This window comes from Heteronotia binoei, chromosome 8 (genome assembly GCF_032191835.1).
Source record: "Heteronotia binoei isolate CCM8104 ecotype False Entrance Well chromosome 8, APGP_CSIRO_Hbin_v1, whole genome shotgun sequence".
NCBI lineage: Eukaryota > Metazoa > Chordata > Lepidosauria > Squamata > Gekkonidae > Heteronotia > Heteronotia binoei.
This window is the reverse complement of record NC_083230.1, coordinates 30,128,744-30,136,053: the sequence shown is the minus strand read 5'-3', so window position 1 is coordinate 30,136,053 and position 7,310 is coordinate 30,128,744.

Below are 7,310 nucleotides of genomic sequence, written 5' to 3'. Positions count from 1 at the left end.
TCCATTGTCTGACTCCTGCAGTTCGTTGCTTTAAAAAGAATATACGATGCTTCAGCTTACAGTTTACCCATTATTTTCATCATGTCCTTCCTTTAAGAAATCAGGTGGAACAGTGCATAGAGGTATCATATGGGTTCCTGTGACCTTTTATCCTTCCCCAGAGGGTAAAATGTGAAGATAGATGAGGTTCCTGTGACCTTTTATCCTTCCCCAGAGGGTAAAATGTGAAGATAGATGATCCTATCCTGGAGTAAAGACTCTGGAAATTCCCAACATAGCTGAAAGAAGGGGAAAAGTAGAGAGGGAGGGGCAGAGAGAAGCTGAAATCAACTAGTGTTATGGACAGAAAAGAGGGAATAAGACTGCCCTCCATACACATGGCACATCATTCTTTTAAACAGGGTAGTTCCAATAATTGTTTGAAAAAGTCCAACATTTATGCGTGTGAGTTGACAGTTCTGTTGGTGTACTGCTGAAAAATAGCAACACATGAACATTTGTCTGATTTTTGCTGCAGCTTTTGTCAATATGAGGAATATTGTTTCTGCCTTATTTCTAGAGTTCCTGGATATTGGTCAACAAAATAAAGAGATAATGGAAGGGAAGAGAGCAGGAAAACAGTCATGATGGTGTGGTAATAGTGAGGTGAAAGCAAACTGACATTATTGCTTTGGAAATGAACACTTCAGCCAAAGTTACTTCTGCTTTTGCCATTTGATTTGTTTTCCCCCTCCCACCAGCTCTCTAGGCACACTGTATAATAATATAAGTATCGTTTGCTAGTGATACATGTCCAGAGGCTTTACTCCCAGAAGCTAGAGAACTGTGTGCACCAGGTCTGCTTTTGGGGGTCTTATTTACTGCATCTGATGTTTTCTAGACTTGAGTTAGGAAAGAGAAAGCATGGTATTCATTTTCTTCCATGCATATTCCTTCGTGAGAATGCATATGAATTGTGAAGTTTTTATTTCTAGTCTATATGGCTTGTGCGATTAATATTGGTTTGGATTTAGGAATTTTCCTGCTAATCATTTTTATGGTTAACATTTCATTCTTATTATATATAGCAGGGGTGGCCAACGGTAGCTCTCCCCAGATGTTTTTTGCCCACAACTCCCATCAGCCCCAGCCAGCATGGCTAATGGCTGGGGCTGATGGGAGTTGTAGGCAAAAAACATCTGGAGAGCTACTGTTGGCCATCCTTGATATATATAATAGTACAGTTATCATCAGGTCTGGTAGCTCTTCAACCTGATGGTGTCCTAAAGGTAGGTAATGCCTGGTTCTATATAAACAAGGCACATTGCAGATTTTTTCTGCCTCTTAGATGCACTCACTGTAGAGATATATGCCCCCTCTTGTTCCTTATAGATACATCTATTAGCCACCCCCTGTGTGGATGATGAATGCTTTATGACAGGGCTATCCCTAGGAAAGGTCAGGGTCTCTATAGATAGGGCATTCCCCAGATACACATTAAAGCACAATGTTGTAATTAAGTTAAAGATAAAAAGTATAACATACTAGCTTCATAAGGCATGAAAATGCCCCAGAAAGTTTGGAGTATATAGAGCAGGTAAAGGTGTGAGGACATTAAGTCTGTTGAGTACACATTCTGGATGTGAAGATCCTGAACAGTGGTATGAAATTTCCAGTTTTTCTGCCCCTTACCCTCAGTGATTTCTTGCAGGCTTCCAGGCTGCCACTATAATAAAGTGGCTGGCCCTATTATGGCACCAAAAGCAAAAGAACCACATTACCCATATGCAAGGTAACATTCCTTCCGGGACTCTTGATGTGTGCAAAGAAATATATACATTAACTAAAATGGACCAAATATTTTTCAGAAAAAGGGTAGGTTGTTAGAAGCAGCTGTGAGTGAAAGTGGAAAACTGCTATGCTAGAATTTCTATCTAGCATCTGTGTTTGCTTCAATCCAGTCCAGTGCTGCTTCTGCATAGGGATGATTCCCCATTGGTCAGTCATCACTGCTGCAAATGCCTTTCAGCAGCAATAGAGTGTCCATGTGGGGTTTGTCTCAGAATCCTATGTCCACCATTTGCCAGCTTTTTAAAAATTGTAGAAGCTATGACAGTATTGATGTAGCAACTACTATTTTTTTTAAAGCCAACCAAATGACAGGAGGAAACAGCACCTGTCCAGGCAAGGAAATCTGCATCTTCCCATCTACATGGTAGGGAAACCAGGTCTCAGTCTAATTTTCCTGGAAAGATCACAGCTAAGCAGGTCTGGAGAAGAGCATGCCAAAGATTGTGGAAGGACAGTCAACGTTCAACTGGGAAACAATGTCATGTGGACAGTCCAAAAAACCCCACTCCTACTTGGAGTCAAACCCAAATGGAAGACTTGGCATGGAAGCAGCCAATGGTTCACTGTGACTAAAGCATGTGACATATTTTCTGAGTGATGCATAAAAATCACTTTTCAAAATACATAATTTTTGGAGCTATCCTCTAGCACAAAAGCATGTTTGTTTTCAGGAATGGCTTCATTCTGTTTTCACTGCTACTTGCATAACAAGCAGAAGTGTCTTAAGTCTAGAACTGGTATTTTCTCCACAAAATATTGTTTGAAACTGCTGATGTCACTCTGGATAATACACACCTTCTTTAGTTTCTTATTGACCTTGGAGTTCTAATTGTAAGATTCTCTGAAGACTGTTGTGCTCGGCATCTTAGGCCAAGGCTGCTAAGGCTTTCTGTTGACATATGAGTAGATAAGCCAATGCCAGCCAAAAATACAATGATGCTTCTGTTTGCCCAAACTCACTATGCCTTCAAAGAGGATTATCTCTCCTTGTAGGGCAATACTCAATGTGCTATTTTCAAATATGTTTTTGTTGTTCAGTTGCACAGTCAAGTCTAACTCTTTGCGACCCCACGGACAAAGTCACGCCAGGCGCTCCTGTCTTCCACTATCCTCTGAAGTCTGCTCAAATTCGTGTTTGTTACATCAGTAACACTGTCCAGCCATCTCATCTTTTGCCGTCTCCTTCTTCTTTTGCCTTCTGTCTTTCCTAGCATCAGGATCTTCTTCTCATTTGGTGGCCAAAGTATTTGAGCTTCAACTTTAGCATCTGACCTTCCAGTGAACAGTCTGAGTGATCTCCCTTAGGACTGACTGATTTGATCTTCTTGCAGTCCAAGGGACTCTCAAGATTCTTCTCCAGCACCACATCTCAAAAGCATCTATTCTGCACTCGGCTTTCCTTATGGTCCAGCTCTCACAGCCATACATTACTACTGGGAATACCATTGCTTTGACTACACGGACTTTTGTTGGCAGGGTGATGTCTCTACTTTTTATTATACTGCCCAGGTTCGCCATACCTGTCCTCCCAAGGAGCAAACGTCTTTTAATTTCATGGCTACAGTCACCATCTACAGTGATCTTGGATCCCAGAAATGTAAAGTCTGCCACTACTTCCAGGTCTTCCCCTTCTACTTGCCAAGGTGTGATGGGGCCAGATGCCATTATCTTAGTTTTTTTATGTTGAGTTTCAAGCCTACTTTTGTGCTCTCCTCTTTCACCCTCAACAAGAGGTTCTTTAGGTCCTCCTCACTTTCTGCCATTAGAATAGTGTCATCTGCATATCTGAGGTTGTTGATGTTTTTCCCAACAATCTTAATTCCGGTTTGTGCTTCATCCAGGCCAACATTCCACATGATGTACTTTGCATATAAATTAAATAAGCAGGGTGACAATATTCTAAACCAATCAGTTGTTCCATATCCCGTTCTGACAGTTGCTTCTTGACCCTTATACAGGTTTCTCAGGAGAAATGTGAGGTGGTCTGGTACTCCCATCTCTTTAAGGACTTGCCACAGTTTGTTGTGATCCACACAATCAAAGGCTTTAGCATAGTCAGTGAAGCAGAAATAGACGTTTTTCTGATACTCCCGTGCTTTCTCCATAATCCATCAAATGTTGGCAATTTGATCTTTAGTTCTTCTACTTCTCCGAAATCCAGCTTGAACTTCTGGTAGTTCCCGATCTACATACTGCTGAAGCTTAGCTTGTAGGATCTTTAACATGACCTTGCTGGCATGTGAAATGAGTGCAATGGTGTGATAGTTTGAACATTGCTTGGTATTACCCTTCTTTGGGATTGGAATATAAACTGACCTTTTCCAATCCTGTGGCCACTGTTGTGTTTTCCAGATTTGTTGACATAATGTGTGCATCACTTTAACAGCATCATTTTTTAGGACTTTGAATAGCTCAACTGGGATACCATCATCTCTGCTCACTTTGTTGTTAGTAATGCTTTCTAAAGCCCATTTGACTTAACTCTCCAGGATGTCTGGCTCAAGGTCAGCGATTTCACTGTCATGATTGTCAAGGACATTGAGATCCATCTTGTATAATTCTTCTGTGTATCTTTGCCACCTCTTCCTGATCTCTTCTGCTTCTGTTAGGTTCCTACAATTTTTGTCCTTTATCATGGCTATCTTTGCACAAAACGTTCCCTTGATTTCTCCAATTTTCTTGAATAGATCTCTTGTCCATCCTATTCTATTATTTTCTTCTGTTGCTTTGCATTGTTCCTTCAGAAAGGCCTCCTTATCTCTCCTTGCTGTTCTTTGGAAATCTACATTCAGTTGGGTGAATCTTTTCTTTTCACCTTTGCGTTTCGCTTTCCTTCTTTCCTCAGCTATTTGTAAAGCCTCATCAGACAGCCACTTAGTTTTCTTGCATTTCTTTTTCTTTGGGGTGGTGCTGATTGCTACCTTCTGGACAATGTCATGAACCTCCGTCCATAGTTCTTCAGGCACTCTGTCTATCAACTCTAGTTCCTTAAACCTATTCTTCACCTCCGCTGTATATTCATAAGGGATGTGGTCAAGGTCAAACCTGAATGGCCTAATGGCTTCCCCAGTTTTCTTCAGTTAAGCCTGAATTTTGCGATGAGTAGCACATGATCTGAGCCGCAGTCAGCTCCAGGTCTTGTTTTTGCTGACTGTAAGGAGCTTCTCCATCAATCTGATTTCTGTGTTGCCCATCAGGTGATGTCCACGTGTAGAGTTGCCTTTTAGGTTGTTGGAAGAGGGTGTTCACTATGACCAGCTTGTTCTTTTGACAAAACTCTATTAGCCTTTGCCCGGCTTCATTTTGTTCTCCAAGGCCAAACTTGTCAGTTGTTCTGGTCACCTTTCGACTTCCTGCTTTGGCATCTTTTTTTGTGTTAATTCTAGAAGGTGTTGTAGATCTTCATAGAACTGGTCCACTTCAGCCTCTTCTGCATCAGTGGTTGGGGCATAGATTTGGATTACTGTGATATTGAATGGTTTGCCTTGGATATGGACTGAGATCATTCTGTGATTTTAGAGATTGTATCCCATTACTGCCTTCCTCACTCTCTTGTTAACTATAAAGAAGACCACACCATTTCTTCTACAGGACTCTTGCCTACAGTAATAGATGTAGTGATCCTCTGAGTTAAATTCACCCATTCCCGTCCATTTTAGTTCACTGATTCCCAAGATGTCGATGTTCAGATTTGCCATCTCTTGTTTGACCACATCTTGCTTACCTTGATTCATAGATCTTACATTCCACTTTCCAGTGCAGTATTGTTCTTTGCAGCATCGGACTGTTCTTTCACCATCAGACACATCCACAGCTAAGCGTCCTTTCGGCTTTGGCCCAGCCACTTCACTCTTCCTGTGGTTACTTGAACGCTCTTCCCCAGTAGCATATTGGGCACCTTCTGACCTGAGGGGCTCATCTTCCAGCGCCAAATCTTTTAGCCTTTTGTTTCTGTTCATGGGGTTTTCTTGGCAAGGATACTGGAGTGGTTTGCCATTTCCTGCTCCAATAGATCACATTTAGTCTGGGTTCAGATATGTTACACAGCTACAAAAGCCAAAACTTTTTTGGTTTAGCAATTGGTTAAGTCAAGTCAAGTCAAGTTAGCCTTTATTGGCATAAAATATTTAGATATATGTATCAGAGCAAATTGGTTAAAAAAGATAAAATGGAACGATTGCATACGTATACATCAGGGAAAGCATAAACATAAACTGTTTCTATGAGATTCTCTGACATCCCTTTAAAACAGAATAAAGAAACTTAGCCACTTCCTGACACTAGATGAAGTATCGTTCAAAAGACTATAGACCTTAAGTGCATCAGAACAATCAACCATGCTAACTAAAAGAGGATGTAAATACTTGTGACGAAGATCTGTATACAAATTACAATAAAGAAGAATATGAGTAACTGACTCCACATACTTTTGCTTACAGAGACAGTATCTGACTGAATAGGCTGTCTTGTTAAATCTGTCATAAAGAATGGCAGAGGGCATGGCGTTGCATCTGGCAAGGGAAAAAGCTCTATGCTGCTGTGGCACCTACAAGACGGATAGATATGAGGCCATTTCCCCAGTACTAAGAGAGATCTCAAAACTCAGTGGGGAGCAAGTTTTCTTAGCCAGCCTGTATATCTAGCAACCTGTTTTTAATTTGTTGGACTGCAGTGGTGAAGGACAGCATGGACAATAGTTTTAGGGATAAACCCATTGCTTTGATTTTTCTCTCAATATGTGCTGACCAATTTGACAAATTAAATTCAGAGAGCATTTGAGAGATATAGCTCCCCGGTTTAGAGTTGTAGTGCAAGAGTAGCCAGAATTTGAAGGTCATGAGCCATGCACTAGTAACCATTAAAGACATGCCAGTTTCTAAGCAGATAACTGCGCATGGGACACATTTTGGCATGCCCAAAATTTTACGCAGGAATTTGGATTGGACATGTTCGATAGCACATTCATAAGATCCAACATCCAATCCAGATTGAGATGCCATACAGAAGTTGTAAAATAACTTTGGCTTTGAATATTTTTATGGCAGCTTGCACAAATTGGTTACCTCTGCCATAAAAAAGCAAGCTATGGCAGATGCACTGATGTTAGCTATCTTCACTGCATACTTGCTATGGGTAGACCAAGTCACATTATACTGAAAATAAACACCTAAGTATTTAAAATACTTGACTTGCTCTATTTCTTTACCATCAGTAACCCATTTGTAAAGTCTCCACTTTTTTGAGAAAACTAAGATTTTGGACTTCTCATAATTGAGCTGGAGCTTATTACTAGTAAAATACAGAACACAACAGGACAACAGACGTCTTAAGCCCACTCTAGAGCAGGACAACAGCACCGTATCAGCATAAAGTAACAAGGGTACATGTAATGCACTGAGTTTTGGACTATGGCAGGACCAGACAGTTGAATAGCCAGGTTGTTAAGGAAGAGATTGAATGGTTTAGCAGTTGGTTAATAA